This window comes from Prenolepis imparis, unplaced genomic scaffold (genome assembly GCF_030444845.1).
Source record: "Prenolepis imparis isolate NDT839.2.m4 unplaced genomic scaffold, iyPreImpa1.0 SCAF_10, whole genome shotgun sequence".
Taxonomy (NCBI): Eukaryota; Metazoa; Arthropoda; class Insecta; order Hymenoptera; family Formicidae; genus Prenolepis; species Prenolepis imparis.
Window position 1 is genome coordinate 7735702 of NW_028141168.1, and position 24473 is coordinate 7760174.

Below are 24473 nucleotides of genomic sequence, written 5' to 3' on the forward strand. Positions count from 1 at the left end.
AATTAGTTTTATTAATATTAACAAAAATAAAAATAAATCAAATATCTTTTAAAATTCTGACATAGAAATAGTAACAAGCGAAAAAAGTTTGATCCAATTTTCTCGCGATTAAATTTACATCTCTCATGGTCTCGCCATAATGAAGCGGTACATCATTCTCTAAATTTAATTAGAATCAAAGACTTCTGAATTAAAGGACGTCGGCCTGGAAACACGAATTTTAAAATATACTTATAAATATGAATACATCTTTCGACATACGCACACGCACTGTATCTTTCACTATATATACACATTTAAAAATTTGTAGAAGAAAATCATTACTTACGAGATATATACAATTTAATAATAAATCGAATTTATTGATTTGTTAAGTTTACAATATCGAGAAGTTCTTTTTTGCGCGCGCGCATATATGCAATTATTTATAATATATTTTCTATTTAAAAATTAATTTTAAATTAAAAAAGACACGGCAGTTATGGTTCATTATCAATGCAAAGATTTGATATTATTAAATTTAGCATTAATTGTACATATATTGAATTTGATTGCATAATATTACATTAACTTTTGTAACTCGTCATAACTTTGTACATTTCTACTAATTGCTTAAAAGATCATTTAGCTTTGAATGCTTCACTCTCGACGAGACGTAACGACTCCGGCCAATTTCGCATTGGAATGTACGCTTTGAACATGAAGAATGCAACATTTAATGGCACTGACTCCTCTCTCTGGCAAGAGTTTAAAGTCCCATCTTTGTATAGGGAATCAAACAAAACCGCTCTGGAAATATATTGTACGAAGTAGCAGCGAAAACACAAAGAGTTTCACCTACGCATATCTTGTTCTCGGAAAAGAATGTCGCGAAAATTGAACCGACGCGAAAAGCGATTGCGAAGCAACAATTTGCCGTGTCTTTTGAATTGAATGCAAACACAGGTGGAACAATCAAAGGCATAGTTAAAAGAAATGTCATGTTCCATATCAGTACGTTTGATACAAATTATTCCTTTTCAACCCGCAAATTTCCACAATATGTAACTTTTCTTTCCTTTGACATTGCGCATTATAAATTTATAGTAAACTGCGCATTATATATAATATATGTATTAGTCCTCGTGTTTACGAAAATTATTAGTACATATGAAAGTAAATTTAAAAGTCAAATATTTTATATTATTATAAAATAATTAAATATAATTCAATTATATCACTATAAAATTGGTATAAAGAATGTAAATTTAAAAAGGGCTTTCTCTTTCACTTTCTCTATCTCTTGAAAATTTAAAAGTTATTAACTATAAATTTTTGGCGATTAATTTTAATAATTTTAATAAATATATAATATGTTACTGTTTCAATAAATGCAGAAATATTGTTATATTATTCATTAGATTAAATAAATGTTAAAAAATTATAAAATTATTACGATTATATCTTTCTCATCGATCTATTATCATCGCCGTTAATTTTATAATCAGTTTTTTCTCTGCATCTCTTCTCGCAAATCTTTTAGGCTTCTTTCCTCTGAATATCACTTTTGTAAAATGTCTGGAACTTTCTATGATATAAAATAACTGTTTATCACTCAAAAATATAATATCTGAGATCCGTTTTACAAGATATAGCTTGGTCAAACAATCCATACACACAAGCTCTTACTTAAAGACATACTGAAACAAGAAAGTTTCAAGCCCGGCTTTAAACATGCCACGGGCAGCCTGTCATTACAGTGCTTGCTTGCAAATGTCCAAAGTTTAGATGTAGTAGACCTTAAACTTCCTGGTACAAGAAACTTTCTGTAACACGTGCAACGATCTCGTCACTTTGCCAATCATTGAGTTGATTTGGAGAAAAACTTGATCACAAAATATGAATTTGTAACATCATAATGAATAATATAGATAATGAATAATATAGATCCAAAACGCGCATACAAATATGTTTATAGATTATTTCTATAAACAAGAAGTGAGAGAGAGTTTATAGAAATAATTTATCATTTAATTCTTTTTTATACAATATTTTAATCGGAAAGAGGAAAAAAACTTTTCTTATTTCCATTCTCTGTATCAGTTTAAAAAGAAAAAAATAACAATTAATTACAAACTATAAGCTTTCAATAAACAATTATTAATAAAAAAGCTCCGTCTTTGACTTCTCCGTCAAACAATATATTGTAATTAAAAGCGCAAATAAAAATAACAAAGCCTTTCCCTCCAACTTTATCTTAATAGAAGGTTAACTGAGAGCAAATTATAAAATATCTAAAATTAAATATTGAAAAAGAAATAGATAAAAAGGTGACATTTTTAATCAAGGTTATCTTAAGAAAGAGTTAATTGCAAATTAATCGATCGAAGAAAAAAAATTAAGCAATATATTTGTCTCAAATAAGATTCTGTATTCTGTTCTATTCACGGCATCTTAAATATATATCACGTTTCATGCACACAATCACATAAATAATGTATATATACGAGATTATCGCCAAACTTTCGCTAAACTTTATTCACCTATCGTAAAACCCGCTCGGCATTACGAACTAAATGTACAATACGCTTCGGGCATAATAACAGATGCCAAAACGTCAAGTTTATCTAGTATCGTCATGCGGATTATTCTCGCAATTGCAGAAGTTTTCGCTCGACTTTGTCTTGAATTACAACAGAAGATTCAGAAATCAGAAATAGAAGACCCTCTCAATCTCGGTGAGATATTGGCGCAAACAATGAACAGGTTAGGTCCATAGGAATTGATCGTACATACTCGGAGAAGTTCTCGCTACGCAAACTTGATCGTTATTAGGTTACCGATTCTCGGTGAGCGAATATCACGGCATTGTAATTCACGCCCGTATGGAAACTGTATTATTTGGTATTATTCATAGGGAGATGGAATTGGTGCCAATTTTGCGATGGATAAATTGGCTGAATTTCTAAAACATGTTACCGAAACATAACACGAATAATACCGTCATATACACAATACCTCGAACGGATATATAATATCCGTTGCATCGCGCGAATTGGTTATCGCTTCTATCTCGATATCAATGTTGGTTTCTTAGCACCAAGGAAATTGAGTTGCATAACAACAAATCCTATTACGAGAGTCTCTCTCTCATCGTCTTAATGGAATTTTCTTCGTTATCGAGAAACGGGACAATCACGCATAGCGAAATTTTCTATGGAATTACCATAATGTACGCGTTGTCGATATTAATGTCATTTTTACTAAAAATATAAAAAAAATATTTTACACATTTTTGAAAATGAATTTATTTTTCAAGAGTGTAAGAAATAATTTTAAAAATAAAATAAGTTGTTTTGACATTTATTTTTTCAAGGGACCGTTCCTTAAAATCTCGATGAAAAGAATATAAAATTATTTTTCTCAAATTCTCATTAAATAAAAATCCAATAAAATTTTTTTGTTTTTTTTAATTTTTAATCTTTCAAAACAATGGTATAAAGCATAAAAGATATATATCTTTTTCTGTCTTTATAAATATGTTTTTTAATCATTGGCCATCATTTGCCAGCTAACATTTAGAATATGATTTTTTAAAGATTATTAAAACTAATTTAAATGTAACTATATTTGTTTATTTTCCAAAACGACAGTTTATTTCTGTTTCAAAAATCTTTACATTATCTTGATTGTCGCGTGATATAATCCTTTAATCTCGTTCAAGAACACGGCCCAGTTATCACAAATTTCTGCGTAGCGTATAATTCGGGGATTAGAATCGGACGTATAGTTGAGAGCTGCGTTTGTAAAGAGATTAGATTAATGCACAACATCGCGCACAATCGGATTTGTCGTAGATTCCTCGATAGGTGTTGCAACAAGATCTAGTGTCACAGAAGAATTATTTTCTCGTAAACAGAAACCCATGCACAGTATCGAGAATTCGATACGCTCGTTAGAGGAATGTAAAATAAAGCGACGGCCTAAGTTCGCCATCGCAATACTATTGGTAAATGCAATCTAACATGATTCAATATATCGTGTTCAAAACCGCGGAATTCAGATTGGAACGTCAATCGATTCCTGAATCATAATAATAAACGAAATATTCTCCGCAGAAATCAAATATCTAGCGAATATCTTGCAAACATTCTTTATTACGTATTAACATTAAGCTCTTCGCAAAAATTACAGACTGATTTTTATTTTTAAATAAAAATGTTGGCGACAGATTTCTTTTTCTTCGTTTATAATTTTTAATTTAATTTTAATTTTCTTGTATTATAACGTGAAAGTATATGTTAATCATTAATCATTTATCGCATTTAAAAATTAATATATTATTTCTTACAATTTTCATGTATTTTTGCACGCTTATCGTGTATATATGAAACTTTAAAAATATCTTCTAATTTTAACAATTTCGTTTTATATATCGAATTATATTACAAAAGCAACATAAAGATATAGCTTATTTTATTTTAGATTATAATGATAACTCGAATAGTATATGTAAATAAAAATAAAAACTTTTCTCACTCTGTTTCACAGAGGATCAACAAGCAATTACGGGCATTAATATTTAGCATTTAATATTTCAACATATAGACATTAACAGTACAGTTTTAATTACATGATGAAGGGAAAGTAACGTGCTTATACATTAATAATTTGTGAACCGCCATCTCTCTGCCTTCAGCATTCTCAGTTTTTCTTTTTTTTTATATATATATTTTTATACGAAAACATAATACACACATATAACGTATATGCTATGTACTATGTGCTTTAAGTGCTTTCAACGATGCAAGACGTGGAAAGGGGTTATAACGTCAAGCGAATTTACATAGCCGAGTCGGAAAACAACTGATGCAAACAGATCGTCCCATATACGATAAGATCGAAAAGAGAAAATTCTCGAGAAATATGACAAACAGGCATATTGCAGTTTATGATTGATTTTGGGGACCTTTCTACTTCAAGGCTATGCAGAACGCAATTAAGAATGAGAAGGACATTGAAAAATGTAATGTAATTACTTTTCTGTACTCATAATTAGCAAATAATCTAAATTATAATTTAAATATAATTTATGATACAAGATATATCTTTGATCTGCAATTCTTTTTTGTTTTAATATCACTATCAATGTCTACTACTAATTTTTTTTATCGCTAAATAAAGAATACGCGAAATATAAAAAGATAGAGATTTTCTTGTCAATAAGTGAAAGCTATTGTGGAAAATATTAAATTTAAAGTTGTTTAAAAATTTTGCAACAATTAGTTGCTATAAACACGATGTTATCCATGCATTGGATACTGTGCAGATGATGTCATGGTTCACTCACTCCTATTCGTTTGCAATTAGCATGACAAATATCTGAATGTATATACTGTGAGCGTTATTATCCTACTATATACTTTAAACTAGCTCTCAAATATACGAATGACCATGTAACGGAGTCTTGGCGAAAATCAATAGCTGCAATGAAATCCTGGAACTGCATTAAAAGCCCTACTGAAATAGCATTTCGCTGATCAAAAGATTAAATATCTCGTTTAAAATCCATTTATCTCTTGTTGCAAACAGAAATTATTTTCAAGAATTCAATCAAAAAGGATTGCGAAAAATTCAATCTCTGCCAATAAAGAGCTAATTATAAGATAACATTAAAGAGTATATAATATTCTCTATTATATTATATATTACAGAGATGTGTAATATTAGAGAAACGAAAAACGCGACCGAAAAATAGATGCCATCAAGAGATTGCTATGTCGCTGATGAAAAAAATAATCAATAGCTTATGTATATATATAACGAATTGTGCGGAGTTTGCTGATAAATTATTGCAGAAATAGGTGGAGAATTCAGAGATAGAAGTATCTTATATACGAAAGTGATACACACACATACAACGCACACTTTTGTAACGAATCGAGAGAAAAGCCGGCGCCTGCAACTCAGTCTTTGAAGTTTTTGTGCCCTGATACTCGTCGTGTAACAAACGGTGCAAAAGGCGTAATGTTGCGCTTTATGAAAGTATATAAAAGAGTCGTGACGGAGAGACATGTCGTAACAAAGACACAGGAAACGGAATTTAATAGACTATGCGCGCGCTTCAGCGCTAAAGTATCCGAATGTACTTTTGTTAACTTTAAGAACGCTTTTACCCTCTCTTCCTCTCTTCCTCTCTGTCTGTCGAGACGACAATCAACACGGAATTTCGCAAGATTTACGAACTTGGCAAGAAATAGAAGAAAAGAGTAAAGGCAAGAGTATAAAATATATATCCTAACTAATCAGCGTCAATTATAGTAGCAGTATTAGTAATAAAATATTCGATAAAACGCGTAATAAGTTCTCGCTCTTTCACTCTCTCTCTCTTTACAGAATTTTTTGCAGTTTTAATCCGATAGCAACGTCTCTTAATATTATTATATCGTCCACTTAATATTATTCGAGTGTAATGCGATCAATTTTACAGAACGTAAGAAGTTTATTATTAAATGTTTACAATAAACTTGTCGAAATCCTAAAATTGCTGTAGTACATGTAGTAAATGATACTTATAAAATCTTGAAAAGAAAATTCTTACATAAAAATGTACTAATTCTTCTCAATAATATTAATAAATATTAATAAATATTAATAAATAAAAATATAAATGTCGTTGTCAAATAAAGAAAAATTTTTTAGAACGAAATCTTAGTTTTATTGAGTTTTTAATTTTAGTTTCAAAATTTTAATTTGTGATTAATTAAATCTAATTAAATAAAAAAAAATCTTTTCTTCTTTATATTAAAAAATTCTCTTAACATGAGCATTTAAATGACCGAAGAATTGCTTCCGCGTCTTCAAAGTAAAGGTTATAATAACCTTTATCACAGAAATGTATTTCATACATGTTAGCCACATAGCTGCCGGATTCGTGCCCCCCTTTATGCAATGTAATAATCGCATTAAATTCTGGCCGCTTTAGTTTACGCGCTTTGCGCGTTATGGCTTTACGCGATCACGTTATTATAACATATAGAACTATACACACGCCGTTGCAATATTTCATAATAATAAATAATCGATAAGAAACGTGGAAATAATATATAAATACTTGCACGTAGCAATGCGTAAATGACTGTGATACAACTGTAACAAATAATAGTCTCTTAATCCTGCAAATCCTTCGCATCCCCTAGATACTCCATTAGCTAGATAAATTGTACTTAATAGATGTTTCTACTCGGCGAGAAGATTCAGCTGCTGTCTGGAATACTATATTTCAAAGCAAATATTGTCTTATGTGTGATACATTAAGATATTTACAATAGTTAATTAAGATTAAGGTTATATTAAAAAATAATTAATTCATCAAACACAACATAGAGAACAAGAAAATCTTGCCTGGAATAATTTTTTCCTGACAAATCAGAATATAAAAAAGTATATTTATCAATCAATTCTTTCGATTAAGTAATTATAAATTTTATTTAATAATTGCCAAGAGCATTGATTAGGGGATTTACCTACAATTACTACATAAACATCATTTATAAGTGTTGAATAGTTTGCAAAGTGACAATACGAATAGTCTTTCGCATAGCGCATAAGTTCACTTTAGTTTCTGGTACATGTTGAAAGTCATTAAAATACGTGCATATAACTGGTAATCCGCTCACCACAAGTTGCCACCTGCTTGAAAACTAATTAAACGAGCGATGCCCTCATATGTGTGTGTGTGTGTGTGTGTGTGTGTGTGTGTGTGTGTGGGTGTGTGTGTGTGTGGGTGTGTGTGTGTGTGTGTGTGTGTAAAAGCAAATAAATTCATTCCTGTGTACTCTCGTCTTTTCCAAAAAAGATTGTAAACAAAAAGACTTCTGTTTGTTAACATTTTGAAAAATTACCTGTTTATTAGTAACAAATAAAAATTGATATCTTATACCTTTAAAAATTTGTATTTAAAGAAAAAGTTTCAAAGCAAATTTTAAGTTTTTATTTATTTTATTATGTATAAAGAAAGATTTATCAATAAAAAATATTTTTTTAATTAAAAATCCGATGAACTCTACGTTAATATTCATTCTTTATAAATTAATTAATTTTAAATATTGTCCAGATTAATATTTATCGATGTGGAAAGTGGAATGTATCTTAAAAACGAAAAATTGATTTAGCCGTTATATTATTATTAAAATTATGAAATTATTAAAAAATTATTAAATTTATTTCATTTTATTCAAGGCTTTAATTTTATTGAAATTTCTCTCCTCTATCTATTTTTAATTTTAACGTGTCAAAAGCTCGTTAAAAATCAGTCTTTTTCCTCGTTTCGTTTCGCTTCATTCAGTCTTTTTTACGAACGTCGGTATCAATTCGCAGAAAATGAACGCGACAGGAATTTCAAGTTAAACGAAAAAACAAGAAAAGTACCAAGACGATGCGATCAGAGAATTGTATTTACATAAAAGAATTCAAATAGCTCGTAAGGGAAATCTTTCTTTGTTAAACGTGTAGCTTTTCAATCTTTTAGTTCGCTCAGTGTATGATAATTTTAGTAGATCACACATATAAGATATAGCGTTAAAAAGAAATCTTACATTTGCAAACCTATGTATTTGCATAATTATATTAATGCAATTTTTTTCTATAGAAAATATGAAAAATTAGCCTTCATTATAATTTTGTAGAAAATTACATTTACATAATTATATTAATTTTATTCCAGATCATCTAAAGCTGCTTCTGGTGAGTGCAATAACACGAGGATCTTTTCCAGCGGCATTCAAAGGTGCGAAATTTCTCATTCGAGCGTTCGCGTACTTAATATGCCGGGAATTCGCCGCGAAAAGTTTGTTCGAGCAATCGCTGTACCTTTAGAAGAAAAAAAGAGAACAATCGCTTTCAATTCTACTTTCATTTAAATCGTGAGTCAAATGCAAATGAGTCACGGAAACTCGCGGACGTGCGCGCGTTTAAATGCAATTGCATTATCGTGCCCGGAAATGCGTCGAGTAATTCTTCTGTAATAGCGAACTCAGACGAGCAAAGCGCGCGAGCGAGACTATTCCGATGACGAATAAAAAAATTAAAAAAATTAAAAAAAATGATCGCAAAAGTATAATAATGATTGAATGATCCAACCTTCACACTTCAGCTATATTGCCTTTTGAAATAGTTCGATGCTTTGGATTTTATGAAAACATGTATCAACCCGAATTTAATCCTACAAATTGATGAGTTTAATGAGATTGCGGCAAGTTCTGTGTATAATGTTAATAATGCAGCGTAAATACTAGGGATACACGTGTGAAAATCGTTCGCTGTAATTTTCCGTTCTACAATTTTATTGTATTTATTGAAGGATTATTAAAATGCAATATAATTACCAGCTATTTTACTTGAATGCAATATATAATACATTGCAACACAAATTACGAGAAATTATTTATTTTGAATTAAAAACAGCTGTTTCGAAATTTAATTTCAATATAAACATTTCTTGGAACTTATTTTAGAATTAATATAAGAATGATGTATATTTAAAATTACTTTCTGTTTAGTACAAACATGACATGACCAATTTAAAATAAAAATAAAATAAAATTTTTAGAATTTTTTAAATTCAAAACAAATTTTATTATTAAAATAAAATTATATTAATACAGAAAACGCAGAGGATTAAATTTAATTTCAACAATGAATAAGAACACAGCCCAGTCTTAGATAATTTTGAGAGAAGTTTGCGACATTATTCTGTGTTTCATTATTGACGAAGAAAGGGGAAGGAAGTACTAACGAGCTGACATTGCTCGTTAGTACTTCCTTCCAGATTGGCATCCTTTGATCTTAGCACATTGATAACTCGTGATTGAACCTTGCGGTACCAAGTACTTTGTAATAAACAAGAAATAGCTGTATTGAATCGTGTTACTTCATTGGAAACTAATCGGAAAACGATGTAAAGACTCCAGAGATCGTAAATAGATGAAAGAAAATGCATCGGCTACATAATATTTTTGAATTACTGTTTCATGTTTTGAAATATAAGATGTAGAATTGTGTAAAACGTGATATATTTGTCCCTCAGGATAATAATAAAAAAGAACGTGCAGTAAAAATTTATTAAAATTAATACAATGTATATATGTACGAATTCTTTGCTCTTGCTTGTTACTTATGTTTGAAAATAGGAAAGGATTTGCATTTGAATGTGCATTTTTTCGTAAAACACAAAAATCTCTTATTTTAATATACTCTACATTTTTCTGTAATGTTATAATAAAAGATTTTTGTTTTATGAAAATGCACATAATTTCTTTCCTATTTTCAAAAATATAATTATGTATATATAATATCACATCTCTTAATTACTACAATATTACAATACAAATATTTTTAATGCAACTAATTATATGTATAATTTGTTATCTAAAGAACATATTTTAATTATAAGCTTATTAGTAACATGTTATATTATATAATAAACCGTTACACAACACATCAATATTGTTAAATCATGTCACGTTTTACTAAAAGTGACTAGGTTTAATAATTAACTAGCTACAACATATAGCTCTTGTCAAAGCGCAAACTCAAATACTTTGGTTGTTTCCAATTTGCCAGGTTGGTTAGGGCACTGCAAAACTTCAATATTATTTGCATGCTACTATATATATACTGTAAACTCTGTCTTTTCGTCTTTTTCAGAAAGATGTATTACGACACGTACAAAGATTTATTATGGGATTATTCTGCAAAAACGAACAATTTTTCTTATCCACAAAAAAAGACACCGCTTTTCTTTTTTATGGCAAGAAAATATAGGAATATACATATACTCGTTTCCCTTAACATATTTCAACGATATTGAAACATTTTGTCGATCGTACATTTTCCATCAAAGCAATAAAATTACTTTCTTTTCTCTCTCTTCCTCTTTCATATAGCATTTCAATATAACCATATTTATAATAGTCATAAAATTAATATTTATATAAATATGCATTATAAATAAAAATTTTTTAATCTAATTTTTTCTTGCACAGTTTCAAAAAAATTTATGTATAACTTTAATAAAATTAGACAAAATAAACTTTTCGTGACTTAAATATATATCTATATAATTCTCAATTTGTTTGATATGACGTATTCATTGTTCGACTATTGTTAGACTCTGTTTCAAATATTTAATTAATTTATTTTATTTAGAGATAATAAGACCCCAAATTGTTGATATTACAAAACTGTTGCACTAAATGCACTGCATTCGTTGTTGTATCGTTTTATGCAACAACAAATAACATGCCTGTTTTCCTTTAATAACACGGTAATGTGTAAAGTAATCTTTACCACGAGACTGTGAAGTTGTTCATTGTTTTAATCGAGCTATATAAGTCGACAAGTTTAGATTGTTAATTAGTAAAACGAGTTTTGATTTTAAAAAACGGAAGTCCACGAAGATATAATAAGATTTAAAGTAAACTGAGCAAGAGTTTTACAAACTCTATAAAATGATGTATGTTAAACACACAGATAATGAGAAAGAAAAATTAAACAATAAATCCTTCTATTTATTTTAATTCTAGAGATAAAAGTAAATGAATAATATTGTGTTAAGAATGACATAATCAATTAAAATCAATTAAAAATTGTATTAAACTGAGTTTTAATTAGTTTATTATTACCATAATAGAAATATTTAAACGTTAAATATAATCTCGGATTCTCTTAAAAACAATAGCAATATTTTCATTCGGAATTAATAGATTAATAATGAAAGTTATGCAGCCTTTTTGAAGAGAGCTCTCAAAATGATTATTATTATCACATATATTTATTTAAATCAGTTAGCAGTTCATTAATTTTGTGTTACCCGCTTGAAATCAATTAAAAATAATATATAAAGCGCTAAAGAAATTAGTTATATCAACAAACTTGTTTAAAGTAATTAAATTTTGAAGAGTGTGTAAGACTTTTAAGAAATACTTAACTAAAATAAAAGAAGTATAAAATGTATATATTTTTCTAAACCAGTTATATACTATTAATTAATCTGTTAAATAATTAAACGGAATTGTTATAAAAAGTTCTAAAATAATTTAATTAAACTAAATATATACATTTATGTAATCTAGGCAAAATTCATATTTGCTAATATTCGTTCAATGTTCAACAATTATTTAATTTCTATTGTAGCATCACAAAATTTTAAAATTAAATACTGGGATTTTATAAATATTTTTTATTAATTTTTAAAACATTTATTAATTCTTAAAAATAACAAATTTTAATATTTTATTTTTCTGCATAATATAAACAGAAACATAATTTTATTTATATGATGTTATTTTATCTTGTAACATTTAAATTAAAAATTCTGTGGCATTCTATAAATATATGAATGGCTATTAATTCGGGCAAAAATTGCCGAGTAATACAGTTGTGCGTTTATAAATAAACACGTCCGTGCAAAACACTCCCATAACTTTTTCCAGTATGTTATAAAAAAATCATTCACAAAACGAAGTTAAATATCGAGAAAAGTTTCGTCGTCCCACAGCTGCAGTTAGCAACCCGTGGGCGCAATTACTATTCAGGTTTGAAACGTACGTTCGCGAGGATCGATCTGGGAAGAGAAATGGCTGTGGAGAGACGAAGTGGAAAAGAGGGAAACCAAACAGAGAGCTGTGGGAAAAGGATCGTAAGCAATTTCATTAAACATTAATCCCGCGACCAAAATAGCGATACTTTATTTTCTTAGCTTAACGAATAAATTTCATTGCGCCAATAAATTCTATTTTTCTCTATTTTTATCTTATACATATATTATATATGTACATATAAATTAATATTATCATCATCTATTTTATTTTATTTCTGGACATTTTATAAATAAAAATAAGTTTCTGTTTATATTAAACAGAAAAATAAAATTTTTTAATATTAAATATATAACAGATTCTCTGGTTAATTTGGAAATGATTTTTCCTTAGTGAAAATGGTGAAGTACCAATAATTTTCGAGTCAATGAAAAAAAGGGCTTTAAGTAAACTAAACTTTCTAGAGTAAAATATTAACAAAACTACATTCTTCAGTTAATTTAAGATAGAATTTACTTTAATAGAATTTTAATTTAAGGTTTAGTTACAAAGCTACATAATGACAAAAATTGTGAACTTGCAAAAAATGATAACCTTTCTCTCAACATTTTCGCTGAGGAAAAATCGTTTTCAAATTGGCCAGAGAATCTGTTATTGGAAAGGAAATACGGAAGTTTAGTTATTCTGTATATGTGCGTGTGTGTATTCCTTTTTTCATTTGTGATTTTATATTTTTCTCAGAATTGACTTGCACATTTTTCTCTATGCAAATAAAATGAAGTTATCGTGGAATAAAAATGTTATCCCTGCAAAATCTATCTATACAGATAAGAAAAAAATCTAGCTATACAGATAAGAGAAAAAACTTTCGAATAATAAAGAGCGCATATATAATAATAATTGATTTGACGAAACTAGAGCGGCTTGATAATTATCATTAAAATTATCCAGCGATTACGTGTACTTGGCGCTCCATCTCAAATGAAATATTCTATATTCAAAGCTTTTACTTTTAAAAATCACATATTTAGAATTTAAATCAAAACTCATTTATTTTTAATATCTTCTATACGATATGTTGTACATACTTATTATTATATCACTTCATTTTATACAAAGAGTCTTTTTTATGTTTCTTTGAAATAAATTTTTTCGAATATATAACATCCGGATCGTAGACCGCATGTGCAAATCGATTTTACCGAATGGGAATAATGTTCATCCATGACAATGATTAATAGATCTGCGTGGAGTTTTACGTCGATGTCGTAATGTATCAAATGGCATCGGTGAGAAAATATAATTTCAATTAATTCATTAGACGATCCGAGATTGCTTGTCAAATCTTTTTCGTCTTTTAATGGCATAAACATGTTAGCATCATAAATTATATAATAGTAAATTTGATTAAAAAACGGTATCTATCATGCAACTGCAATAACTGTTTATTGCACACATTTTAATCTTTACAATAAATTCTGAAGCCAATACTATATTTTCAAAAAAAGGCGATGTTACAAATAATCTAACAATAAAATGGGAATAAAATAAAGCAAGAGTAGCAACATCAATTATAAATAAAACTATAAATTTACAATATTTATTTTTTTAATATTAAAATGTTCGCCAACAAAATAAAATATTGACTGTAATTCTACAATAAATTGAAAAATAAGAAAATATGTAATTTATTTTATAAAAAAATATATAATTAGTGATCTTTAATAACAAACAATAAAATTTTAATAACAAGTACTTTAATAATCTAGTCCAACTTTAAGTGAAAATATTTAAATATATACCTACACTTGAATTTTTTATATAATGTATCTTACATCACAAAGTTTCTTTTAATTTTAATACTTATAATATATAGTGGAAAATAATCATGACAATTGTTTATCAAGTATTTTCTATTCACAAAGTAAATTAAACTTGCATACATTGCATCGTCCTGGTCTCTATCAAAAGTGCGCATCTAATTTTTATGTTCTAACAGCTCGAACATAACGTTCATGGCTTTTAGCAAGACTCTACCATTTATTATTCTACCATAGCGCATTAAGCACTTTTAAGCTCTCGTAGAAGCTTTCACATCAATCTCGAAGGAAAGCTAAGAAGACTCCATCTTTCAACAAGAATACTTTTCAAAATTGCTAATTTTTCAATGATACATAATGAAAAATTCATTTCTCTTCAAGTTTACAGTAATCCTATAATAAATAACTATAACAAATAACCATCGAATATACTGAATATTTATCGAGCTTTTAATATTACAACAGCTGCTTATAAACTTATTATATAAATTATATCTCTCTTTTAAATAGTTGCCTACAGCTAACAAATTCTAATAAAAAATATAACAAAAGAAAAGAAAAGCTTATTTCATTATCGATTATTATCTCATTGTCAGTTATATACTTTGTGTACAAGAATTAATCTTCGTAAATCTGTCTTTTTCTGCAAAAAAGATTATATAGAAATATAAATCAATCTTCTTTATATAATAATGTCAATAATATAAATATTACATGTGCGTGCTAAATGTAATAACAGAAGAGTATAGTAAATGTGTTTCATTAAGTCTATTTAAAATTTTATTAAATAAAAATTTTATATTAGTTTTATATTAGTTTGGAAAAGTGATAAATTTAATAAGCGAAGCAAATTGTAAATTTTCCATCGAAAATTCTGAAATAACGAAATAAATTTAAAATGCAATTAATGATTTCTCCCGCTATTTAAATTGCTTAATTTGAAAATTATTTTAATAAAAAATTTTGGTCATTTTTATATATCAATTTTTTTAAATATTTGTTTTTATCTCTCAAAAGGACTCCATTCGCAATTTGAATGTTGCATACATGTGACTCTGTGGACTCTGTAATTCAAGTTCACACAGTTAAAGAAGTATCTTGTTAGCCTAATTTAGCAGTGCGAAGAGGATTAATTAAAATTTGCCCATTAAACAGTAAACTGTGTCTTGTACTCACAGCGTGAGTTTCCCTTACTTTTCCCCACATTCGGTTTCCTCACTACGCAGCGCTGATAATTGAAAAACTTTTGCCGAATAAAGGACAACTTTTTAGGATATTTTTTCCACCGATATCAATCGTAAAACTTTATTGAGAAGCGGAACGAAAAATGAATTCATTCAGCGTTGTTTGAGCGTGAGCAAGCGTGAGTATCGCATTGCGTTATTTCTCTATTCCCTATGTGAATGTGTGAATGTGTGTTTTGAATCTCCATACTCTCTTCATAGTGATGCACTATAGAATTCTGTTGACATTTGCGCCCAACATTTTGCAGTAACTGTACGAGTTTCGTGGCACACGAAACAACCAATAACGTCGTCCTATCTATTATTATCTACTGTCTATTGTAATATATTGAACGTTTCGTGAATTGTCTAAACTTTTATTAAAATTAAATTTGAGAGCACTATTTGCAAAAAAAAGTGTTTTATACCATGTTTGCGATAAAATAAATATACATCTTGCAAAATATTATTTTTTCTAAATTTTGAAAATATTGATACGCTAACTTTTGTTAATAAAATCTGTTGAGGAATCGAATGACAAAACATTTTTCAAGTAAAAATGATCTGGAAAGAAAATATGCTTTGAGTAAAAATTTATGACGTTATGTCATATGTCATTTACATAGTATTTAATTAATAATATGAAGCATCGCAAAAAAAATTGTATGTACAGTGAAAATAATCATGGAAGAAATTGTAATCAAGTTTTGATTGCAATTTATATTGGTTCATCAAATCTAACGCAATTTGTTTTCTTCTCTCGACCAAAAAATTCTGTGACGAGATAATATTTCATGAGCGAATAATGAGAAAGAACAAAATGTAATTTCATTAAAGCTACCTTTCCACCAACGCAGAAATATAATTAACATGATGATATAGCCGTAGAATTAAAAATAAAATTCTTCATCAGATAATACGGCTATTTGCTTGAGGAAAACCATATTAAAATTTAAACTTTTGTACAGACATTATTATCATACGGTCGAATCTATTAATAAATAAACGGATGAATTAATTGTACAAACGATATGCAGCGATTTTAGCAAGCAATATTCGACGGGTTTCAGCCTAAATACACACCGGGAATACATTATTTATTTATTCGGCTATTTATTTTGAACTAGAGTGTTGATCAACGAAATTCGTGGCACGCGGGAAAATTGTTTTCCCAACGGAAATTCATGCTACGTGAAACACCGCAGAAAGCAATACCCACATTTCTTTTCGAATTCCACTCATTGTCGTTAAAGGAATTAATTTTTATTTGGGCGTTTTCCTCTCTGAACGACTTTAAAATTGATTTTCGACTGGAGCGATGAACGCCAAAAATTATATTTTTGACAAGGTAGGTGGAAAATATTCGCGACCGAGTCGAGTCGATGGGTGTACCGTGAAGTATAGAAATAAAATTCAATAAACGCACGTGTATCGCAGAGCGAATTGTATTTTCAGAGAAAGGGTTCGCACATCGTTTTCCTTCGTATTTTTACTCTTTTCATCGTGGCATTTTGCACAACGTGTAGGAAGTCCAACAAAATGACATTATAAGTCAATAATGATTTTTATAGAAGCGTAAATGTAAACGAATATATTTTTGTTACATTAATCAATTTATTAATAAGTATAACTTAGGATATTCAATCAAAAGTTATTATATATAAGTATTAATAACTTCAATGCATTGTTTTTCTACAATGTCTGCAAACTTCTTTATATATAATTTTATAATGTCATCTGTGAATATAGAAATTTACATAGGTATATTTATGTGATAATATCAATAAAATAATTATAATTTTCTTCTTACATTGTGTGTGTGAATAATAAAGAGGAGATAGATAGCTGCACATAACTCTACGAACATACACAGAAAAGTTGAGGCACGATGAAAAATTCCATCGGCGCCGCGTCGCGACGAGCATAGAATAATTTATATTCACTTGTTATAATCGAAGGACATGTCATCTCTAGAACTCGATAAATGCTCCAAATAATAAAGCATTAAATAAATTATCCATAGCTCCGAAACGGAATATCAAGATAGATAAGATCATTATTATTCGATAAGATACTTCGACTTGTAAATATCTGTCTCAACCGCTAATGCATACTAAATACAGTAGTTCAAGCTATCGTATATTTTGCACTAACATTTATTTAATTATAGGCAAGAATAGTTCTTTCTAAAAAAGGTTAAGTCGATTCTCGCAAGTATTATTGCCTCTTTTTCGCGATGCTGATTAACTGTCTCGATTCGAGTCGTACGTTATATAGTATATACATAGCATTGAGAGGCTATCATCGCGAGGGTTAGCAGTTTGACAATTTGTTCAAAATAAAATTAAATAAAATAATAATATGTTTTAAATAATATGTTATAATAGTCTAAACGCGCTTAATATTTTTGACAGTTATCAGCTGACTTCTATCAAAAAATATTAATCACGGATAAAGTATTATAACATATTATTTACAACATATTACTATTTTAATATTTTTAACATATTATTATTTTAAAATTTAATTAGCAATTAACGCTTTATTAATATTTTCTTATATAAATTAGCTGATTAAAGCGTTAATTTGCTAATTAAATTTTAAAATAATAATATGTTAAAAATATTAAAATAGTAATATGTTGTAAATAATATGTTATTATACCTTATCCGCGATTAATATTTTTTGACAGAAATCAGCTGATAACTATCAAAAATATTAATCAAGTATAAAGTATTATAACATATTATTTAAAACATATTTAATTTAATTTATTTTATTATTTTATTTATTTTATTTTATTTTATTTTGAACAAACTGTTAAACTACTAACCCTCGCGATGACAGCCTCTCAATGCTACGAATATAACGCACAATGCGAATCAAAACAGTCAATCAGCATCGCAGAAAATATGCAACAATACTTGCGAGAATTGAACATGCCTTTTTTAGAAAGGGATGTTATAATATTTTATAAATTCGATTAATATTTTTGACAATTATCAGCTGATTTTGATCAAAAAATATTAATCGCGAATAAAATATTATAACATATTATTTAAAACATATATAATATTTTCAACATATTATATACACTCCCATTACCGCTATAATTATAAAATAAACAATTTCTCACTCACCGATATGTGCAGACGTGCAATAGCAGAGTTGTAGTACACAGCACATTGATCTGAAAACAAAATATTCAAGTTATGTATATATACATATGTGTGTGTCGAATATTTTCGCTTTATTTTTTGACAGAAATCAGCTGATTAAAGCATTAATTTGCTAATTAAGTTTTGAAATAATAATATATTATAAAAATTAAAATAATAATATGTTTTAAATATTGTTATAATACTTTAAACTTGATTAATATTTTTGACAGTTATCAGCTGATTTTTGTCAAAAAATATTAATCGAGAATAAGATATTACAACATATTATTTACAACATATTACTATTTTAATTTTTTAACATTTTTATTTTAAAATTTAATTAGAAAATTAACGCTTTAATCAGCTAATTGCTGTGAAAAAATGTTAATCGAGTTTAAACAAACTTTTTTTATATTATTTTTTTAAAAATATCATTCTTTTTAACATAAAATCGAAGAATGGCGCGCGCTGCGCGCTTGTATTGTTCTAGTAAAATTAAAAATTCTATTTTAGCGCAGAAAAATATATAAATAAAATGTAGTAAATATTAATAATAATAATGAGAGATTCAGTTTTGTTTTCTAATATTATTTTTATAAAATATATGTTTGTAAAAAATTATGCTGATAAATTAACAGAAACAGATATATCTTTCATGCATTTCTTTTTATCAAACACCGATTATGAGAAATCGCAATAAAATGTCTCCTTCGAGATTGATACATCTCATCAGTGAAGCGAAATATTTATTGCTCGTTAGCTAAGAAAGTTGTAGACAGATCACGGAAGTCGTTAATCACAATCATGAACTCGGTATCTCTCTTTGCTCTGGTCGGCAAAAACATTTTATTAATACCTGTGTGCACTGTACCACAACGTCATATATACATATATACATATAATATATATATATATATATATATATATATATATAAAATTTTTTAAAGTTTAGTGTGAAAAAAAGACAAAAAATAATGATAAATTCTTATAGAAAATAAAAAATATTCTAAACTTATATATAGAATACGTATCTATTAAATAAAATGTTTAGTTATGTTTAATTATATTAATAATGATATATATTTAGTATATCATAATTGTATACATAATTGTGTTATTGTCTAGCGTTTGAGATTAGTATGTATTAAAATAGATATTAGCGTAAAGTGAAACGCGGTAGATGAAACTATGCATATTATTATGCATATTAATAATACAATTAAGCAGACATATACACACATAAACAATTTTAACATGTGTGTTGATATATTATAAACACGAGTTACGTGTGTGTTTTGAAAAACTGTAATTCTTTCCTGTTAATAATAATAAAAAGAATAAGATTTAATTATTAATAATAATTTTTAAAAAATAAATTTAAAAATCTAACTTAATTTTAATTTATTTAATTAAATTGTAAACATTTAAATTTTTCAACAAAACTTTGCCAAAAATTTCTTAAATAATTAGAGTTTATTTTATACATGTACACATATAACATATATACATATTATATATAATATTTTATATTTAAATACATTTAAAAATTTGAACTTTGTAAATGCATTTCCATCTGAATTATTTAGCACACATATTTCTAGTGCAGATAGTGCATATATGAATATCTAGACTTCTATTTAATCAATCGAAAAATAAATTTTCCTACATATTTTGTAATAACGGTCTCTCTTTTTACGAAAATCCATTTCCATACTTTTTCAATAAAACACGACGTTCATAGTTTTCTAGCTTTAATAGCGACCACACATACACACACACACACAAACATATAGCACGGAAAACATACGTGAGCATTCGTTTTCTCGTATTTGCTCTCAACGTTCACGCGTTTACGATCCAAGGGAAGGTTTCTGAGGTAAAAAAAAGTAGACTGCGAGGAAATACAGGGATTTTACGATAGGACCGTCGAGAGAAGGAACGTCCAATAGCTCCGTGAAATATTGACCGCGGCCACGTTTCGTTAAGTGTTTTCCAAATACTTCGTTAATGATATCTCGATCTTGCATACGTAGATAGACAGAATATCAAAGTACGATCGATAAATCTCTCTCTCTTTCTCGCGAAAATTGCAGAAAAAACACAGTTTTTTCAGTTCACACACACACACACACACACACACACACAGAAAAAAACACTATACATTTATCTAAATTATCTATTTAAAATTTTATTTATTTTATTTCATTGTTCACTAAAAATGCTCAATAAATTTTTTTTTCACAAACATTGAACAAAAATGTCTTTAACTATTTGAAATAAGAAAAAAAAATATATATATATATTCTCGATCCTTGATATCAAAATTTTAACTTACTAATTATAATATGTATCTGTAATTTTTTAATAACAGATATAATTCACATAAAGCAATTTAAAAAACATTTTAGAAAAGAAATATTATTTAAAACAACCTTTTTAGCTTATAAATGCAAAATATAATGTGGCTTTTTTATTTATTAATGATAAATCGACTAACACACTGCATTACAACATTGTTGTAACAATATATTTTCTTAATAACATTATTTTTTCGATTATGTGTGTGATATATTCAATTTTCTATGTATTATATCTCGATAACATTATTTTATAAGGAAAAACATAATACATATATGAATAATATACTGAAGATTATATTTAAGATTATTGTAAAATCTATATATATATCTTTCTCTTATTAATTACTTTTAGAGTTTAATTATAAAATATCGAAATTCTTCTATTATTACTCGAGAGAAAAGCGATATGAAAATAAAAAGACATCTTATAAAAATTTTATAAAAAACATTTATATATGAGTATCATAATAATCTTTAACGCAATGTTTATGTATAAATTCGGAGCTTTTTACCTTTGTCTACATTATTTACCTCAGTGATTGAAATAAAATATCATGCAAGTAAACTCAAAATGCACAGTCGCCAAAAGCATTCTCTGCATTTGACTACATAGCAGTAACTTTTGCACTCGCACAGACGACTGTAACTTTTTTCGTGTGTCAATTCCAGACAAAAAAGTAAAAAATTTCTACATCACATTTTTTATTATATTTCGTATTTTACTATTAGTTTTGAAAAATTTATATTTAATATGTATAAATATTTAAATTAAAATTTTATTTAAATCAAATTCACATAAGGCTTCTTATTTATTAAAAATTTAGATTATCTAATATTAGACCTAAATAAATGTGTGAAAAATATATAATTGTCTCTTTTTCTTTTCTCTTCTATTCAATAATAATTTATCTTCTTATACACATAAAATCTGTATGTATGCTAAAAATAATACATCTTTTCGCAAAAAATTACTTTTAAAATTAATTTAAAAAATATTGTTTAATAAAAAGACAGAATCGAGAAAAATCACTTTTTTCTCATTAAAAAAATCTTTTAATTACAATTTTACATTGTCCAAATATAGTTTTAATTTCGTTTGTGCATTTCGACGTAAATATTAAATAAAAAACTGAAATAATTTGTCCGCTGTGAAGACACATGAATTAAATTCCCTATCTCTGTCGTGTGTATTTCAACAATACGGATTTGATGCAGGAATTTACTTAAAAATTACATAAGATTTTGAATTTATATTGGATAGAAAGTAATCGAAGAGATATTTATATACATAAATTAAATAATGTTACATATGTTTCTTTACAACAAAATTTTTTTTTTCTCTTAATTTTATTAATTTGGCTCAAAATATCTAAGAAGCTCTATGGGTAATTAAGTGTAGTACGGATAATTTACGAAACACTTAAGAGAGAATTAAATTGAAGTAAAAATACGCAAATTACCACGGAGGGATATGGATAAAATTGGGTCACAAAACTGTTACGTAAAAGAGATTTTCACTGTTGCAACCGACCAAGGAAAACCGGAACTTTACGCTTGCCGTCAAAGTGTCAGAATAGCGATCATACAATGCGTTTCACAAAATTGGCGGTAACGTAACAAAGCCCGAAAATATATTGCACATACAGTAACGTAAAAGTTAATTCTGCTCCCATTCAATTTTTCATCTCAAGCTTTTGTGTCCTATTGCAGTTATATCAAGTGAGTTTTCTAATCTTTTTATAATTGCTACAAAATTTACTAAATCAAGAAATTTCCTAACTTGAAATTATTTTTTTACGTTCCGTCGCACGGTACAAATCTTTAAATTAAATATTAAAAATCTTATTAATTTGATAAAATTTTTTTATTTCTGCATTTACTTATGCAGTTTCAATGCAAAACGAATAAGAAATATTACCTATTAAACATATAAAATGAATAAAGAGTAAAGAATCCATACATTTTTACCCAAATCTTACGGATTAGGCGTATTACAATACGCTAATGTAATACGCATGTGCAATTAATAAGAAAGTAATCGCTAACATGCGTGTCGATTCATCCTATAGTCGACATCTATCGATCCTAAGTCGCTCATTAATGCCTCGTGAGTATTCAACGCAATAACACGAGCATACAGTGGAAGCCGTAATTGACGTTCGATATTAACTTGCACTGAGATAAGAGCGTATTCTGATTAAATGGACCCGCATAAACATACTTCGCATACGTTGCATTTACAGTCCCACTGCCGCAACGGGAATAAACAAACTGTATGGCAAACACACGACAAATAAACTTTTGTGTTTTGTTCAAAAACTCGTTCACCAATTTTTTTATTAGGTATATTCATAACTAAAATTAATTTTATTTGAGTGAAACATGTAACGCAAATCAATATGTAATTTTTATTTCACAGAGTGCACTTTTATTTGGCTAGGTATTACTGTGTACGCTTTATTCATTATATATGTATTATCTTATACTTTATTCACGACTACTGCGTCATAATTTTACATCAAGAGACGCAACAGCTCTATACCAAGCACATATATAAATTAAAAAATAGCTAACTCAAAGATATATATATATATATATATATATATATATATATATATATGATACAAAATTAAATTAATATTTAGTCAAATACTTGAATATATTTAAGAGTTTGTAAATGACTTATTCAACTCGTGAATTCCGAATTATTTTCTGTTTTCATTCCGTTTTATGTTTCATGCAACGGATGGCAGAACAACTTCTATTACAAATTCAGAAGATATATATAATGTAAAAATGCTTTTATTATAATATCATTTTATGTCGATACTTTGAAATTGTAATACTAAAAATAATAAAATCTTTTAAAAAAATTTTCGTAACCGAAATTTTAACTCAGCATCCACTACAATGAATAACGGATATGCATTTTTTATCATATGTTCGTTGTTCACTTAATATAAATATGTAATATATAAAGCAATTTTGCATTGATACATATTTACTTTTAAATAATTTTTTAACAATATATATATACATTAAATTGATAAATTTGAATACTTATATACAATATAAACTTGGCATATATGTTTTTTTCTAGAAGGATTGCTTTTATGTAGAATTGTTCTCTCTGCAATTTTATCTCGTCGATATTACACAAAATAACATTTCACGCAAGATTCTTAATCCTCGAAAAATCCCAGTTACAATACTTTCATAAATCATTTAATGTTAACAATCGCAAAAAAGATTTAGCAAACGCGCTTGGGAATATTTTTCATTAATAACGCAACATAATCCCCGCGCTTTTTCCTACTGTTGCAAAACCGTT

The 24473-nt window shown here is 27.5% G+C and overlaps 1 long non-coding RNA gene across 1 annotated transcript in view; it reads right to left on the reverse strand.

Annotated features, from left to right (window-relative positions):
* Positions 1-18680: 18680 nt before the first annotated feature.
* The window catches only part of LOC145941750 (uncharacterized), a 90073-nt gene continuing 84280 nt past the window's right edge, over positions 18681-24473 (reverse strand). Inside the window, exon 6 of the long non-coding RNA XR_014426208.1 lies at positions 18681-18811. This is a non-coding gene — a long non-coding RNA (uncharacterized LOC145941750). The remainder of the gene's footprint in view (positions 18812-24473) is intronic.